We start from the raw sequence: 19309 nt of genomic DNA on the forward strand, positions 1-19309 counted from the left end.
CGAGAGGGTAAGCTAAAGCTTAGTGAATGCAATTGTTATACATATACATATATAATCTACTTACTTGCAAACACTTACACAATTACGGTATACACGCTAGCAATTTAAATAGCATACCATTGCAAGTATAACGCTAAAATCTCCGGTAATAAAAGCTAGCACAACAATAGCATATAACGCGAATAATACAATATGCGACACTACAACATAAAAAACATTGATGTTCACAACATTCATTAGTATTCAAGGCTAGCCTAACGAATGGTATCGTCAACATCGAACTTATTCCTCATTTGTCCTAATCAATGTGGTATCGTCAACATCGAACTTAAACCCACATATGAGGTATCGTCAACATCGAACTTAAACCCTCATCGAATGAATTAATGTGGTATTTTCAACATCGAACTTAAACCCACATATGAGGTATCGTCAACATCAAACTTAAACCCTCATCGAATGAATTAATGTGGTATCGTCAACATCGAACTTAAACCCACATATGAGGTATCGTCAACATCGAACTTAAACCCTCATCGAATGTCACTACAATAGTGGTATGACTTTGTCAACATCGAACTTTAAATCTATACTTGAGGTATAATCACCATCGAACTTTAAACCCTCAACGAAACAATAATACACTCTAGGATATGGTATCGTCAACATCGAACTTTAACCCATATCCCACAAGTAAATAAATCATATACATACATATATAATTATTCCACTCACCTCGATTACTTGAAGAGCCAATCCCGCTTGAGCTTCTAATCATCCGAAAGTAAATCACCTATGAGATTCAAAACAAATAAGCTTTACACCTAAGCTTATACTCAAATCACCATAAGTGCAATTTTGACCATTTACACATGCACTAACTTTGACTAAGTCAAAACTCACCCGAACTTCTAATAATCACAATCAACTTGTGATTATGTTCCAATAGCACATTTTACAAAAGGTTTGATCAACCAATCCCCCATTTGGACTCACGACCCGTCCAAATTGCCATAAAGTGCAATTTACACCTTTTTGCACTTTTAACGATACCCGAAGGTACAAAAATAACGAGACCAATTCCCGCGTTCTTGAAATACCTAAATACACCCATTTTAGCTTTTAAACGCATACTAGCACGACTTTTGCACAAAAATCCATTTTGACCTAAAATCAAGTCAAAACACCAAAATTGCAAGCTTACACTTCTAAACACTCTAACACAAGTTAACTAGTGATTTAAACACTTGAACATGATTATTAGCTAACCAATTCCATTATCCAACCCAAAACTCACCAACAATGGTCTTCCACACCATTTACTAGTTTAATCATCCATTTAACAACTAGTGGGGTTTATTCAAGAACACACAAATCAAAACCCCAATCATGAACAATAATCATAAGAATGAATTTTAGAGGTAGAACTTACCAATACAACCAAAACGTAGCCGTGAACGAGATTAACAACTTTAATACTTGTGACTTGACCCAAATCACCCTTCTTCTTCCTCAAATCTCCAATTCTTTCTCTAGAAACCCACCCTCTCTCTAGGGTTTGATAAGTGTGAGTGTAAAGGAGAAGGAAGAAAATGAGTTAGGATAAGGTTTTGGATCAGTTTTGAGGTCCCCAAACCGTCCATATGCGAAAGGACTATAATACCCCTCATTTAAATCCTTTGAAAATGCTAAAAAACACATCAGAGGCCATCGGACCGCCGCTCTAAAGGGTGGAGCGCCGCTCCAACCTACCAGAACTGGTGGCCGAGCAAAACAGGGTTCAGCAACTTGTTTTAGCCATAACTTTTCGACCATAACTCCGTTTTCGATGAATCAAATATCGTTGGAAACGTAATAAGATATTATTTCTAATGGTAAGGCTTTGAAACATTAACTCAAACTTTATTCGGGGTTAAAAAATTATGTTACACACCTTGTAACTCAAACAATATCCTGAATAACGTGTAACAGAAAAATTGGGTGTTACACGTACTCATGTCTAAACGGGTTCCCATTGCATTCTGCAATGCTTGCCAGAATCTAGATGTAAATCTGCTGTCTCTATCGAGAATAATAGATATCGGCACACCATGTCTGGAAACCACTTCCCTTAGGTAAACTTGTGCCAACTTCTCCATCTTATCTGTTTCTTTAATCGGTAGAAAATGAGCTAATTTGGTGAGACGATCTACAACAACCCAAAAGGTGTTATAACCTCCCACAGTCTTGGGTAACTTAATAATAAAGTCCATAGCTATGCATTCCCATTTTCATTGGGGAATCTCCGGCTGTGTCAGAAGGCCTGATGGTTTCTGATGTTCTGCCTTGACTTTAGCACATGTCGAGCACTTACCAACATAGGTAGCAATATCGTCTTTCATATTAGGCCGCCAGTACAGTTCCTTAAGATCTTGATACATCTTGTCAGATCCAGGGTGAATAGAATATCTTGTCTTGTATGCTTCATCTAGCACTAGTTCCCCTAATCCACCAATTTTCGGTACCCAAATTCTGTCTACGAAGTACCGGGTTCCATCTTCTCGAATGACAAATTTCTTATCCAGTCCTCTAAGTGACTCAGTAGCAATGTTCCCTTCTTTCAATGCCTTAAGTTGTGCATCGCGTATCTGAGAAGTAAGGTTCATTCGGACAGTCATATTCAGTGCTCTAACTCAGAGAGGTTTAGCCTTCTCTTTCCTACTCAAGGCATCTGCAATGACGTTAGCCTTGCCAAGATGATAATGAATCTCACAGTCGTAGTCATTCAATAGTTCTACCCAACATCTCTGCCTCATGTTAAGCTGGTTCTGGTCGAAGATATGTTGTAAGCTCTTGGGATAGGTGAAAACAGTAAACTTAGTACCATACAAGTAGTGTCTCCACATCTTCAGTGCAAAGGCCACAGCACTAAGTTCCAAATTGTGCGTAGTGTAATTCAGTTCAGGTACCTTCAATTGTTGTCCATAGGCAATCACTTTCTTCCGTTGCATCAACACGCAACCAAAACCCTGTCGTGAAGCATCACAGTAAATCACGAAGTCCTCATTCCCTTCGGGTAAAGACAAAATTGGAGCAGTAGTTAATTTCTGTTTTAACAACTGAAATGCATACTCGTGTTGCTCAGTCCACTCATACTTTTTACCCTTGTGAGTCATTGTTGTCAATGGTCAAGAAATAGTAGAAAATTCCTCAATGAATCTCCTATAATAACCAGCGATACCCAAGAATTGTTGAATATGCGTTGACGAATTAGGAGTCTCCCACTTCTTGATCATTTCTATCTTCACATGATCAACTTGAATACCATTGACACCTACGATATGACCCAAAAATTGAACTTCTTGAAGCCAAAAGTCACACTTCAAAAATTTCACGTACAACTGCTCTTTCCTGAGCATCTCAAGTAGTAAACGGAGATGTTGTTCATGTTCTTCCTTGTTCTTAGAATATACCAGAATATCATCAATAAACACAATAACAAACTTGTCTAGATATGGCTTACACATACGGTTCACGAGATCCATGAACACTGTCGGTGCGTTTATCAATCCAAACAACATTAATGTAAATTCATGATGCCCGTAGCGTGTTCTAAACGATGTCTTCGGTATATCTGTCTCCTTTACTCTCATATGATGGTAACCTGACCTCAGATCATCTTAGAGTAACATCCAGATCCTTACAACTAATCAAACAGATCATCGATTCTCGGTAACAGATATTTATTCTTGATAATCAGCTTATTCAGTTATCTGTAATCAATACAAAGTCTTATAGATCTATCCTTCTTCCTAACAAAGAGCACAGGTGCTCTCCATGGTGAAGAACTCGATTGAATGAATCCCTTATCTAAGGGCTCTTGTAACTGACTAGACAACTCTTGCAACTCAGAAGGTGCAAGCCTCTACGATGCGCGAGCTACAGGTGCCGCTCTCAGCATTAAGTCAATATGAAATTCTACATCTCTATGAGGTGGAGGACATGGTAATTCTCTCGGAAAGTGATATTCTCTCCGTACACCATCATTGATTCGCCTTCGGTTAAAAGGAATTTGAATAGCCTTCTGGCCGCAACAACTTCAGTTCTGTCATCAGATAACCAGTCCATTCCAACCACTAGGTTAAATAAAATAAATATGGTAGCCCAAGTAATATGATACGAATCATGGTCAGAAGTGGGGAAATGTTTATCAACGAAGTTACAAAGAAGTCAAGGGGGTTTTGGGCAATTATTGAATGACTAGGGGACTGGTAGTTTATCAATCTATTTGAGTATTAATTTCTATTATTAATGTTTATGGGTTTCAGAAGATGTAGAGATTATAAATACATCAGGTATGTGATGTGGGGGGCAGACAGAAAATTGTTGGAGTTGTTCTACATCTGGGAGAGACCTACATCTCAAATCGTAGGAATTATCAAATTGTTCTTCTTGTTTCCTGTTTTACTCACCTACTGTGAACTGGTTCGTATCAAATTGGTATCAGAGCGTTCGATCCAGGGTTTCGGGAAAAAAACCCTATTTTCTGACCTTTTTCTGCTGCTGTTAAAACTATGGCCAAGAAGGTTGCTGAGTTAGATGTTGAAGTTAGTCAATATCAAACTGAAAATTTGGCACGATTTACCACACTGGAGAAGAAAATAGCTTCAGAAGTTGAGGCGTTAAGGCTGGAAGCTGATCAGCGACACGAAGAACTGAAGATATTAATTCAGACCTTGGTTCCAAGGCAAACTCCAACCATGAAACCGCAATACAATGAACCAACAAAGAGACCTAATAATCAGGCGACTAATTATGAGCCTCGTTATGATGATTTGGGGTTTGAAATGCCACAATACCATGCCGAAACAAGTGTTGCAGGAGGAAGGAAAAAGAGTGATGAATATGTTGAGATTCGAGATTCAAACATTAGTGATTTAAATGGGGAAGATGATGATTGGCACTATACTCGAGGGTATAAACAGCAGCCAAGGTTTGAGACGGGTTTTGCGATAGGTTTACACCCAACAAGAGTTAGAAGAGTGTATCAAGGGTATGACCACCAGATGAAGAAGCTGAAAATGCCCGTATTTGAGGGTGAAGATGCGTACGAATGGATTTATCGTGTTGAACGTTACTTTGAAGTTCAGGGGATTCCTCCACAAGAACAGTTAAGAACAGTTGCAATATGTATGGAAGGGGAGGCATTATCATGGTATCGTTGGAGCGAGAACTGTACTCCATTCTATTCGTGGGATGGGTTTAAAAGACACTTGTTAATTTGATTTAATCAGTCGCAAGGAGGCAACTTATACGAACAGTTCCTGGCAATAAAGCAGGAGGAGCTCGTACGCAAGTATGTCGCTTTGTTTGAAAAATTGGCTTGCCAATTAGTTGGGGTTCCACATTTAGTTATGGAAGCAACATTCATAAAGGGCCTCAAACCTGATTTAAGAGCTGCAGTTAGGTTAATGAAACCCGAGAGTTTGGCCCATGCCATAGAACTAGCCATATCTATTGAAGACAACCAGTTCTTCGAAGGAGTGGCACGAACAGGATCAGGTACTTATCGAACTACTTCAGGATTTTCTAGCTATAACCGTAATAGCGGTTTAGGCTCATCCTGTTCGGCATCTGTCACAAATAATACAATTAATAGTGCTTTGGTTTTGACCCCTAATACTAAAGCTGGAATAGTGAATCGGACAGGGCATTTTAAATGCCTAGCTGAAGCTAAACTTTCTGAGAAACATTCAAAGGGATTGTGATTTAAATGTGATGAAAAGTATGCTCTGGGGCATCGTTGTCCTAGTAAATCCTTGTAGGTCCTATTGGTTCGAGAGGAAGAGGACGATATTGATGACATATCAGGAGAGGGAAAAGAACACGTACATTTGGATTCAGTGGAGGTCTGTATTAATTCAGCCATGGGATTCACTCCTCCTCACACTATGAAACTTCGTGGAAATATTGGTTGACTCGAAGTTGTTATATTGATTGATTTTGGGGCTTCACATAATTTCATATCCAAAGAGGTAGTACAACGTCTTGGATTAATAATCTCCAGTAATAAATCTGTTGGCGTGATGATGGGAAATGAGAAGTTTGATAAAAGTCAGGGTGTTTGTAGAGGAGTAGTACTTTCACTACCAGAGTTACAAGTATTTGAAGACTTCTTTCCTATGGAGTTAGGGAGCACCGACGTTATTCTGGGTATGAAATGGTTACAAATGTTGGGTATAAAAACAGTTAATTGGAAAATGTTAACCATGAAATTTTGTAGTGGTGCGCAACAAGTTGTAATCAGAGGTGACCCCGGGCTATGTCATTTGTTGGTATCCCTTAGATCAATGGCTAAGACATTACAAACTGAGAATGGGAGCTTTCTTATTGAATTGATGAGTTCAGAAATTAGCTCAGACTTACATGAACCTAACAGTCATGTCACTGATTTATTAGAAGATTTTTAGGATGTCTTTAGTTTGCCGCAAGGTTTGCCACCTCATCGAGATCATGAACACTCAATTGTGCTCAAGGATGGATCGGAACCCATAAGTGTTCGTACCTACTGATATCCACATGTGCAGAAAAATGAGATTGAGAAGCTAGTTGGTGAGATGCTCCAGGCAGGTGTTATTCAACCAAGTTCCATTCCATTTCCAGCCCGGTTTTACTAGTTAAAAAGAAAGACGGTAGTTGGCGTTTTGTAGATTACCGGGCGTTAAACAAGGCAACCGTACTGGATAAATTTCCAATTCCTGTCATAGACGAACTTTTGGACGAATTACACGGGGCTTGTATATTCTCGAAACTGGATTTGAAATTAGGATATCATCAAATACGAATGATAAAAGAAGATGCTCCAAAGACGGTGTTTCGGACACATGAGGGCCATTATGAGTTTTTGGTAATGCCGTTTGGCTTAACTAATGCTCCGTCGACTTTTCAATCATTAATGAACAAGGTATTCCGTCCTTACCTAAGAAAATTTGTTTTAGTATTTTTTGATAATATTCTTGTATACAGTAAGTCTGTTGAAGAGCATAAGGAACACCTGACCATTGTTTTCGGTTGTTTGCGAAAGCAACAATTATTTGTCAATAAAAAAAGTGTGCTTTTGCGCAAGATAGAATTGAATATCTAGGCCATGTGGTATCGAAAGATGGTGTATCAGCAGATCAATTGAAGATACAAGGAGTGGTTGAGTGGCCTGTTCCAAAGACTTTGAAGGAGTTACGGGGATTCTTGGGACTTACAAGATATTATCGGAAATTCGTTAATGGTTATGGAAAGATAACTTGGCTGTTGACTGAACAACTTAAAAAAGACAATTTCAAATGGAATGAAGAAGCTACACAGGCATTTCTGGCATTAAAAGAGGAACCATAGCCCGTGCTTGCGTTACCAGATTTTACCAAGGAGTTTGTTGTAGAAACAGATGCTTCGGGACATGGAATTGGTGCAATATTAATGCAAGAAGACAGACCAATCGCATACTTTATCCAGGTACTCGGGTCCCGAGCTAGATTGAAGTCAATTTATGAATGGGAATTAATGGCTATAGTGTTGGCAATAAAAAGTGGAGACCATATTTATTGGGGAGGAATTTTTTGGTACGAACAGACCAGCGAAGCCTGAAGTATTTATTGGAACAACGATTAGTAACCGAAGAGCACCAGAAGTGGGTTACAAATTGCTAGGATTCAACTTTGACATTCAGTTCATGGTTGGAGCTGAAAATAAGGTGGCTGATGCGTTGTTCCGCCATGGGGAATCATTAAGCTGTTCGGTTATAACTATTCTGCAAGCTATCGGTTGGGAAGAAATGGACTGTGATTTGCAGCAAGACCCAGAGTTAATATCTATCAAAATACGAATTACTTCGGGTGATGTTACTGATGTTGGTTATCCTATTATTGGAAACAGACTTTTGTACAAGGGAAGGTTAGTCATACCATGCAATTCTAAATGGATTCCACGTCTATTGAACGAGTTCCACGGAAGTGTGATATGGGGACATGCAGGATGCGAAATGATGTTGCTAAGTATATATCTGAGTGCGAAGTTTGTCAAAGGAATAAATGTTCCACGATGAGACCAAGTGGGTTGCTACAACCATTAGAAATACCAGTTAAAGTTTGGGATGATATTTCAATGGATTTTATTGAAGGGTTACCCAAATCTGATGGTTTTACTGTAATTCTACTTATGGTTGATCGTTTGAGTAAGTATGCCCATTTCATGCCCTTGCATCATCTTTATACCGCAACTACTGTGGCTGCGGTTTTTCTTAGAGAGGTCATTCAGTTACATGGTATTCCTATCTCTATTGTGTCAGATCGAGATAAAGTATTTTAGAGCAAGTTCTGGAAGGAAATTTTTTGGTTGCAAGGTACTAATCTTAAATATAGTACTGCATATCACCCCCAAACAGATGATCAGACAGAGGTGGTTAATAGAAGTATTGAAATGTATCTAAGATGTTTCGCCTTTGAAAGACCGAAACAATGGTCTAAATGGATATCGTGGGCAGAAGATTGGTACAATACTTCATACCACTCTTCTGCCAAAACTACTCCTTTTAAAATCTTGTACGGGCGTGATCCTCCATGTTTGGTTCGTTATGGAAGTCAACCAACCCTATATTTGAGGTGGATCGATATTTAGAGGAACGTGACCAAATTCTAGATGAATTAAAGACACATATCTTGAATGCTCAACAAAAGATGAAAGCGAAAGCTAATGTTCATAGAAGGGATGTCTAGTTTGAGAGTGGAGATAAAGTTTTCCTCAAATTACGACCATACTGCCAACAATCAATGGCTCAACGTAAGAATGAGAAGCTGGCGCCCAGATTTTTTGGACCATATGAAGTCTTAGAATGAATCGGACATGTGGCTTACAAGCTTAAGTTACCCGATAAGACATCCATTCATCATGTTTTCATGTTTCAAAGCTTAAAAAGAGTATTGGGCAGCATGAAGTGGCTACTGAACTCCCTGAAGCTGCAGACACATAAGTTATATTTCAACCCGAAGAAATCTTGGGAATTTGAGCTGGAAAACGAAAGAGGCAGACAAAAAAGTTTTGATACGTTGGAAGGGTTTTCCCGATCATGAATCTACATGGGAACCGATGGATGCTATTCAAAGACAGTTTCCGGGTTTTCCCCTTGAGGACAAGGTGGTTCTTTGGAAAGGGGGTAATGATATGAATCATGGTCAGAAGTGGGGAAATGTTTATCAACGACGTTACAAAGAAGTCAAGGGGGTTTTGGGTAATTATTGAATGACTAGGGACTGGTAGTTTATAAGTCTCTTTAAGTATTAATTTCTATTATTAATGTTTATGGGTTTCAGAAGATGTAGAGATTATAAATACATCAGGTATGTGATGTGGGGGCGCAAACAGAAAATTGTTGGAGTTGTTCTACAACTGGGAGAGACATACATCTCGAATCGTAGGAATTATCAGATCGTTCTTCTTTGTAACGATCCAACCCATTATCCAACCGAAACACGACCCAATATTTTTTTTTGTAAGATAGTGTATCTGGATGGCGTCCAACACCTAGGACGGTGTCCAGTTGTGAAGGGATGGACGGCGTCAAAGCAATTTAGACGGCGTCCAAATGAACTGCCAGGGGCTATCCCCGGGATCCAACTTACGCGAACGGAAAACTCGCTTCCCGACACTTTTAAATGAAACGAATTATCACAATACCTTATAATAAGTAAAACTAAGATATTTCCACAATAAAAATGAGTTTTACAACGCCGAGCCCACAACAACCCTTTTTACGAATTTCGTTCAAAATACAAGTTTCGACCATAAGAGTTTAATTTCCAAACGACACCTAGAGCATGGTGTTTGGGGTTAAACTACCCACATCTTAGTTAAACTTCAAAAGCCAAACTTCCAAAAGTGTCCCCTATCCAAAACAAACGGGAGGCCACTAATCCAAACGAATACACTTTTCCTTGTCCACGCCGGAGCCTAAAAAGAGTAAACAAAGAGAGGGTAAGAAAAACGCTTAGTGAATGCAATAATTATACATATACATATTGATATGCTACTAATGGACGGTTTTATTTGTACGGTGTCGTTAGATCGCAGGATGTTCGATTCGGTAGCACACAGTGTCTTCGTTTATTTATATTTTACGGGGCCTAAATTTACTTTTACTTTCTAAGGTGTAGAAGGTGTAAGTTAACCTAGTGTCGTATTTTTTTTTGCTGATTAACGAATTGAAGATCAAGTGGATAATTGTCTTTCAGTTAAATTACCTGGATAAAAGATAGTAGTTGATTTTAACTAAAATCCTAAGTGCAGAAAAGTAAATAAAGTGGAAGGATATTCGGAGTATGCAGATCAGGGAAATGTTGACCAAGACATTAGTATTGGGTTAGGGAAAGATAATTATGCTTATGTTAAGACTATGCTTGGAATGATGTAGATCTGGTTGGATGAGCCAATTACACATACCTACTTATCTCTGAACTCTCGAAGTTCTCTTTAAGCAGTGAGAAGTATGTCACTTGATCGTATAATTGAAAGGTAACAATACCTCGGAGGTTATCCTCAGTAAAGCACTAGGTTTATTAGTAAGTTAAGCTCTAATCCTAACCCTCGTTATCAGTTCAGGTAACTGAATAACAACGTGCTGTGTTGATTGAACACTGATCACAAATGGAAGGAATTCGTCGGTTTAAGTTGGCAAAACCTTAAATGAAAAATAACAACCATTTCATCATACTAATGAGATCATGTCAATTAAAACATTATACAGCATCACAGTCAATATACTGATAGTAAAGTGATGTTCTGAGAGGTGTATATAAAATAGCTTATATTTTACAAGGAAATACTACTAAATACGATACAATTTTACTCAAGATATTTATTTATTTATTGAATGGATATACTTAAACCTTGCTACAACACTTATAGGCAGTGTACCTAATCGTATAGTAGTGTAGTTTTTAGTAAGTCCGGTTCGTTCCACAGGGAAAATCTTTTAATCAAAGCTTAACGCTATATTAGTTTTATTTTATAAAAATACAAATATATATGTAAGTAATATTATTATTATAAAGGGGGATTTTTTTACCGTTTAATGACCGGTTTGTCGATTTTAAAACTTTAGTCGCAGTTAAAACCAAATGTAAAATATTAAATAAATAAAAGACTTAATTTAAAGCGTAAAGTAAATAACGATAATGAAATTGCGATAAATAAAAGTGCGATAAAATAAACTTGCGATAATTAAAAATACGATAATTAAAAGTGCAATTAAATATAATAACAATAAATAAAAGTGCGATAATTAGAAGTGCAATTAAATATAAAATAAAGAAAATTAAATATGAAATAAAAGAATTATGCTTATTTAAACTTCCGTAATCATGATGTTTGACGTGTTGATTTTAGTTTTATGCCCATGGGTTAATTGTCCTTTGTCCTGGATTATTTAATATGTCCGTCTGGTTTTTGTCCATAACAGTCCATCAGTCATAAATATAAAGTGCGAGTGTCCTCGTCAAATTATCCTTATACCCGAAGTTAAATATTCCAACTAATTGGGGACTTAAACCGTAACAAGGTTTTAATACTTTGTTTAATAATTACACCAGGATGTCGACTGAGTGTAACCCAAGGTTTTAATACTTTGTTATCAATTATGCCAAGTGTCCTTGTACATAATTTCACCCCTGTTTTAATAATTCTAGTGGCTATTAATCCATTTCCGTGTCCGGTTAAATGAACGATTATTCGCACATATAAATATCCCGCCCATCGTGTCCGATTGAGTGTATATGGTTATTTATAGGGACGTCCAATTGTAAATCTTTATATTAAAATTAACAAACTATCATTTAGTTAAACAAATATAAAGCCCATTAATAGCCCATAGTCTAATTTCCACAAGTGTCGTTCTTTTGTCCAAACCCCAATTATGGTACAAAGCCCAATTACCCAATTTTAGTAATTAGCCCAACATCATGATTACTTCGTTTTAAATAAGCATAATAATAACTTAGCTACGAGACATTAATGTAAAAAGGTTGAACATAACTTACAATGATTAAAAATAGCGTAGCGTTACACGGACAGAATTTCGACTTACACCCTTACAACATTCGCTAACACACCCTTATTATTATAAATTAGAATTAAAATTATAATATAAATATAAATATTATACGTTGAATGAGGAGAAGAAAAAGATGAGTTTTGTGTTACACCAAAGCTCGATTTTTATAGGCCTGTGATCTGGAAAAGATGCTCATACGATCGCATGAGCTTTACCCTTCAAGGCCATGCGATCGCATGGCTAGCTGGGGAGACTCAAAAGTCTTTGTTTTTTTATGCCGACGGTTTTTAAATATAATATAATATATATATTAATTTTAAGAATTAATTATATATTATATTATATTCATGTGCATAGTTGACTTGAAATTTTTAGTCCGTTGCGTCGAGCGTTGAGAGTTGACTCTGGTCCCAGTTCCGGATTTTCGAACGTCCTTGCGAATAATTTAATATCTTGTACTTTGCGTTTTGAATCTTGTACTCTTGTAATTTTGAGACGTTTCTTATCAATAATTGGAACCTCATTGATTGTATTTTGTACTTTTGAGCTTTTTGGTCGTTTGCGTCTTCAATTCGTCGAATCTGTCTTTTGTCTTCACCTTTTATTATTTAAACGAATATCACTTGTAAATAGAACAGTTGCAACTAAAAGCTTGTCTTTCTTGAGGGATAATGCTATGAAATATATGTTCGTTTTTAGCATTATCAAATATTCCTACACTTGAGCGTTGCTTGTCCTCAAGCAATATAGTCTTGAAATACTAGAATCACTTCTTTATTCTTCACACTTTGTACATCAATGATTTCTTTACGACGGTATAAACAATGGTAGTAACGATATGGTTTACAGTCCCACATGACTTATGAAAATTTAGATCCTTTAGGAAATTGGATCTTTATGAAAACATTTGATTTTTTTGAAAATTAAATCTAGCTTTTACCCTAGATAAGTTTTCCGGAATAACCCTTCACTGGTGTTTACAAATTCTTTTTGTGGGTTTGGTGGGTTTTAGATTTGAAAATTTTAGCTCAAAACTTATGGTTTTGTGTCACCCACTTGCTAACCTTGTATTAGGAAAGCAACACGTCCAGTATACTTGCTCCGAATATTACCTTTCGATAAACTACCGTCCGGTTGTAAAGGAAAGCGTTGAACAAGCAACTGTTAAGGCAATGTCCCCTGACATGCTTTTAATTATGGTCTATAACGTGTCGGACGCAATTACTATCCTTTGTAGGAGCAATAGTAAAGCTCACCCTTATAATTTTCCGGTCTGGCACAAGGTCCTGTCTTTGACCATGCCATGCAACCACCGTTCTTATGGTTGACACCCGATTTGGTTCAGATGACCTAATGAATTCCAGATGAATTCCTAGGATTTTACGTTTAATGGTAATGAACGCATTGAAAATGGGTTTTCAGAAAACAAATCGGTTTGTAATTTTATCAAAATATTTTCTCGTTCAAGCTCGAGTTTAGATATCATTGAATTTCATGAGTTTGTAATTCTCAATCTTTAAGGTCAATCTCTAGAATTGAGTAATATCAGTCTTAAAAGCTGATTTTTGATCTTTAAAGGAGATTATCCTTTCTGGGGATCTGATTTATTAGTCTTATCAAGCTAATTTGCACGGTGCCCCCCCCATTGTACGAGACAGATCCTCTCATGGTTAGGATAAGTCTGACCACTTGGCGACCCTGTTTGATGCTGAGGTCCGTGGATTTCCTGCTGTTTTTAGAGATGACTTTTCTAGATTTTTCATCAACCTACAGCTGGTCTGGACGACAACTTCATGACCTAAATCAAGAAGCGCGTTTCTTTTTCGAAAGACTTTACTTCCTTTTAACGATGGAATTGATTCATCGTGTAGATCCATCTCTTCTTTTCTTTCATCGGGTAAAACAGTTTAGTTTAGTCCAAAGCAAAAGTATCTTCAATTATTTGTTACAGAAATATGTGACATATGTTTAAGATAACTTGGTAATTTTTCCCACACTTGGCTTTTATTTTCCTTTTTATTGTCCTCTATTCTATTTTAAATGAATTTTAACATTTTGGGTTGTTTCTCAATTTATGTCCTTTCCGAGGTAACAATAATTTCGGTGTTAACACCTAGTTTTATCGTTCATAAATATGTATAAACATGATTTTGAGTTCATTTAATTGAAAATTTTGAACAATTTTACTAGAATTGGGTAGTCAGTATATAAGACTAGGGCTGTTCTTTATCAGAGAGCACTAAATTCTAATACAACTACTACTTTACTAGTATTTCTAATGGTAACCAAGTGTTTAAAGTAAAAAAAATTTAAAAATCCGAAAGAATTTAACCCCTTCCCACACTTAAGATCTTGCAATGCCCTCATTTGCAAGAAATCAGTAACAATTTAAATTATTGAGGGTGATTAGCGTAAAAAAATGATTAAATTTTACCAAAGTTTCCAAACATATTGGCGTTTGTTTGCTGAATGATAAATGGTGCATATCATTTATTCATTCCGTCTGTTGTTACATCACATTTATTTGTTATCTTGTCGTCAAAATTAGTAGCTTTTGCTGAACTTAATGCCAGTCTTTGAAAATGCGCTGTTTTACCCTGTTTTGTACAATTTACAATATACATACATACAAATATAAACATGCATGGCAATTTGAAATGGGACTTAATATCCCACTTTCAAATCCTAAATGTGAAATATTAGTACACAATAATAATAAAAATGATAAAGATTACATAAGTATATTCAATAACATAAGTTTAAACATGAATAAGTAAAAAGATAAAAACATAAAAATTATATAAATAACCAAATGGAACCAAATCAGTCTGGATAGGGGTTCTAGTTCATCTCATCAGGTGGGTTCCATTGTTAGTTATAGGTGTTCTGATAGGCTTGGTTATAGTCATACCGGTTAAAGGGTGGTCGGATATCGGGGCTGTGTGGCGAAAAATGAGCAGGTCGAGTAGGTACATAGTTATTTGGTACCCGATATGATAGCTGGCTCATGATTTGGTGCTGATGAACTACCCAGCTATCGTGTTGGCGTCGCCTATAATCCTCGTATACTCGCTCGGAGTTCCACTGCTCATACATACTATGTCTGGCCGCGTTCGTCATTGCTTCCTCATTTATACAAACGTGGACGTCAAGAATAGCATCTCGAAAGACATCCCTAATGTCTTCCGCCTCCTCCATTTCCTCGTCTGAGCCTCTCTGTACCTGAGGATGAGATCCCTCATAGGGTACTGCCTGGTTACGTCTACTTTTCAATACCTTAGCACCCACATAAACTTTCAATCCTAAGGGCTCAACCTGTTCTCTACAAAGCTGTAATGGACCCCCTTGGTTCCTATCAACACCTAAATACTCTCCAATGAGAGTAACAAAAATACCTCCTCCTATTATACTCCCGTCCTGCATTCCCTCTACCATTTTAGATAAATAAAAAGTAACACAATAAGGGATATTGACAAAGCTTCTAGGATCCCGAATACACTTTAGGTAGAATAAATCATGTAAGGTAATTTTTTCTTTATTGTGACCTCTCTGTGTAATTGAGTTAGCCAAAAATCTATGAATAATACAAAGCTCGGCTCTGTCAATATGTGTATAGGAGTGTCCTCCTGCTAGTGTAAAAACATCAAAATGTGACATACACCTCCAAATGGCGTCAGTGTCAAAGTTACTATCTACCCTTTCACCATAATGAATAAAATTTGTACAATCGGGTAATAGCAACTCACCAGGAGTATATATCTGTAAGGCCCTGGCCATGTCCAGCATAGACATTCTGTACATCCTACCGCCAAGGATAAACCTAAGAAATCTTCTATCATCTATTCTAACTATATTTGTATCAAGTGATACAGTACTCATCAACTCAACACACCATTCCTTATATACAGGTCTACGAATGGTGAAAAGACGTTCCCAATCTGTAAAAGAAGAACTGCCATACCTTTGTACCAAAAGCTGTCTAACACGGTCAGCTAGATAGACCGTTTCCAAAGGGGCCCAATCGATTACCCTTGGCACCTCTACATTTTTTGTTACCAATTTGAATTTGTTCCTTTGATATGTCTCGTAATCTCTCCATCTCCTATCAAATCTCAGATTAGGATGCAGAGTGTGCTCAGGAATCGTTGGGAATTCTACTGGCGGCCTCATCGGGAATACTATGAATTCATCAACAAACTATACTGGATCATAATAAGGTATGTGCTGATCAGGCTGTTGTTGTGGTTCTTGTACGTGTTGCATTTCTGGTTCTGGTTCTGGTGCTGGTGCTGGTCGTCTAGATGATGATGCTCCTGAACCTCCCGTATCGACTTTCTTCAAAACACATTAAACATAAAATTTGTGCATCCAAATATGCATTAGTGTTAGCAAAATAACAACTTAAAACAATCACTATAACATGTTAAATCAAAATTAAACTTATACACATTTTCACAATTTTTCACAATTCTACACTTTTCAAATAAGCACATATGAAAATGTATACAAAATTCATAAGCATTTAACTCAAACAACATGTCAAAATAGTCATTACTAATAATTAAAAAAGTCTCAAATGGCAAATATATCAAATTAATCAAGTTCATGAATTTTGGACTTAAAAAGTCCACTTTAATCTCTAAAAATCATGTTTAGGATCAATGTTTGGATCATTTAACTATCTAAACATGTTACACTACTCAATTTAGCAATAATTCATGACAAAAATCGCCTATAACCTGTTTATATCAAAAAGCCCCAAATTGCTCAAGAACACAAACCCTAGATTTCTAAAAATTTTGAAGTTTTTGGCTTCAAATCATGTTAAATAGCATCAATCTAGGTTATACATGCATAAAATACTAACAATTTAACACTAATTACACTAGAAATTAACAAAATTGCATTAGGTAAAAAATTGGAATTTATCACAAAAACTAGCAAATTTATGAGTTTAGGGGTGTAATTTTTACCATTTTGCTGAAGAATGAGAATCTAGGCATGATTAGAGCAAGAAAAATGACGAATTACGGTGGAAAAATAATGAAATTTGGTGAAGATTTGAGAGAGTTTCGTGTTTGTGTGTGTGTTGTGTGGAGAAGACAGACCTGCTGTCTGTTTTGAGTCTGGCCTGCATTTGGTCCCCATGCGATCGCATGGGTTCCAAGTGCAAACCCCATGCGATCGCATGGGGTGCCGGCTACAGTGATTTGGCTTTTTTTTTTTTTTTTTAAAGTTATACTTTATAAAACATAAAATTAATAAAATTTTAAAAATTTGATTTCCTTTAGGAGCGAGGGCGTTTCGGATCGTCGTCCTAGTCCGTCTCTCGACAAAATTTTAAAATTTGTCAAATCAAAGCGTGGTTTTAAAAGTAAAGATTTTTGGGTTTTTTAATGTTTTTGGCATACTTTAATTCAATAAGATTAAAAATAATGATAATAAAAGTTCTCGTCCCTCCCTCGGGTAAAGCAATTTCGGTTCAATGACCTAGTTTTCAACTCACGACGAATTTTAAAAATCATATTTTTAACTTAGCGAAATAAAGTAAATTTTTGTTTTTAAATTCACACAACTTAAATTTAAAATATGCATAAAATTAAAAATTCACATTTTTTAAAAAAAATTAAAAATTCCCACCAAACTTATATTATATTTTTGTTTTTATACATACAAACTTAAAAATATCAATTGTTCAAATATTTACAATTTTAAATATATTAATTTAAAAAGTTTACAATATTAATTTAAGATTTATATATTAATTTTAAAAACATGATAAAAATAAAATTAAAAATCTTTTTGGCTTTTATCCCACTTTAATCAATCAAATATTATCAAAAATATGCGCCCCTCTTTTCGGTAAAGTAATTTCGGTTCCATGACCTAATTTAACTCATGACGAATTTTTGAAATATTTTGGGTTGATTGATTAAAGATATTTATACCTTAAGAATAAACGTTAAATTTCGCAGTGATGTAATAAATTTTTGTATGATATCAATAATTTCGGTTGCCAAACCTAATTTTATTCAATACTAATTTAATACTTTATAGCGAACAAATTAGCGTTTATTATTAAAAGGTTAAAAATAAAAATAAAAATAAAAATTGTACAGACTTACCTATGAGATAGTATTCTTAGTGATATGATCTATCCCATTCATAAGATAGTCGGTTTAATTGGTTTTCCATAGCTACATAGGCGTAACCTCGAGCATTCAGTGTTTTTTCTTCTAAACATATGAACGGTCCGTCTCTGCATAAAGTAACAAATTCGGTGTTTGAATAGGTTTGATTATTTGAACATTTACCTCCATGTGACCATTTTCCGCATTTGTGACATCTTTCTAGGTGTCGTGCTCTTCTTTTCGCTGCGGATTTTGATTTTCTTTTACCAAATTGTAACTTATTATCTTCGCATCTGGATTCTTTTCTTACTCCGTCCAATCTTTCTCTGATTACTGATACTATTTCACTCGGAAGTGTGTCATTATTACATTTAGTGATCAAAGCGTGTAGCATTAGACCATGGTTTAGTTCACAGGCAGTCTTCATTTCGTAAAAACCTAAAAAAATAAAAATTCAGAATGGGGGGAGAAGACTAGTTCTTTAGGGTCTGCTAGGGAAAGACCATTCGGGTTCCATTTTCGAGAACTACACGAAAACAGAAAATCTAACTCTAACAGAAATACATATTATCCTTTAAAGACTTGATTCTCCCCACACTTAGTTAGTTGTGGTGTCGAAATTGTGATTAACTTCGTTGTCGACTTCTATCGGACTATCTATGTAGTGTTTAACTTTGTGACCATTAACCTTAAATTCAATCCCATTTGAATTTATCAATTCTACTGTTCCGTATGGGAAAACTCTTTTGACTATGAATGGTCCAGACCATCTCGATTTCAATTTTCCAGGAAATAGCTTGAATCGTGAATTGAAAAGAAGAACTCTGTCTCCTTCTTTAAATTCTTTTGAACTTCTGATTCTTTTATCATGCCATTTCTTCGTTCTTTCCTTATAGATTAACGAATTTTCGTATGCTTCATGTCTTAATTCTTCTAATTCGTTTAATTGATTTAACCGTAGACGTCCAGCTTCATGTAAATCAAGATTACATGTCTTCAAAGCCCAAAATGCTTTGTGTTCAATTTCTACTGGAAGATGACATGCTTTTCCTTAGACGAGTTTAAAAGGTGTGGTTCCAATTGGAGTTTTGTAGGCTGTTCTAAA

This window comes from Rutidosis leptorrhynchoides, chromosome 1 (genome assembly GCF_046630445.1).
Source record: "Rutidosis leptorrhynchoides isolate AG116_Rl617_1_P2 chromosome 1, CSIRO_AGI_Rlap_v1, whole genome shotgun sequence".
NCBI classification, from domain to species: domain Eukaryota; kingdom Viridiplantae; phylum Streptophyta; class Magnoliopsida; order Asterales; family Asteraceae; genus Rutidosis; species Rutidosis leptorrhynchoides.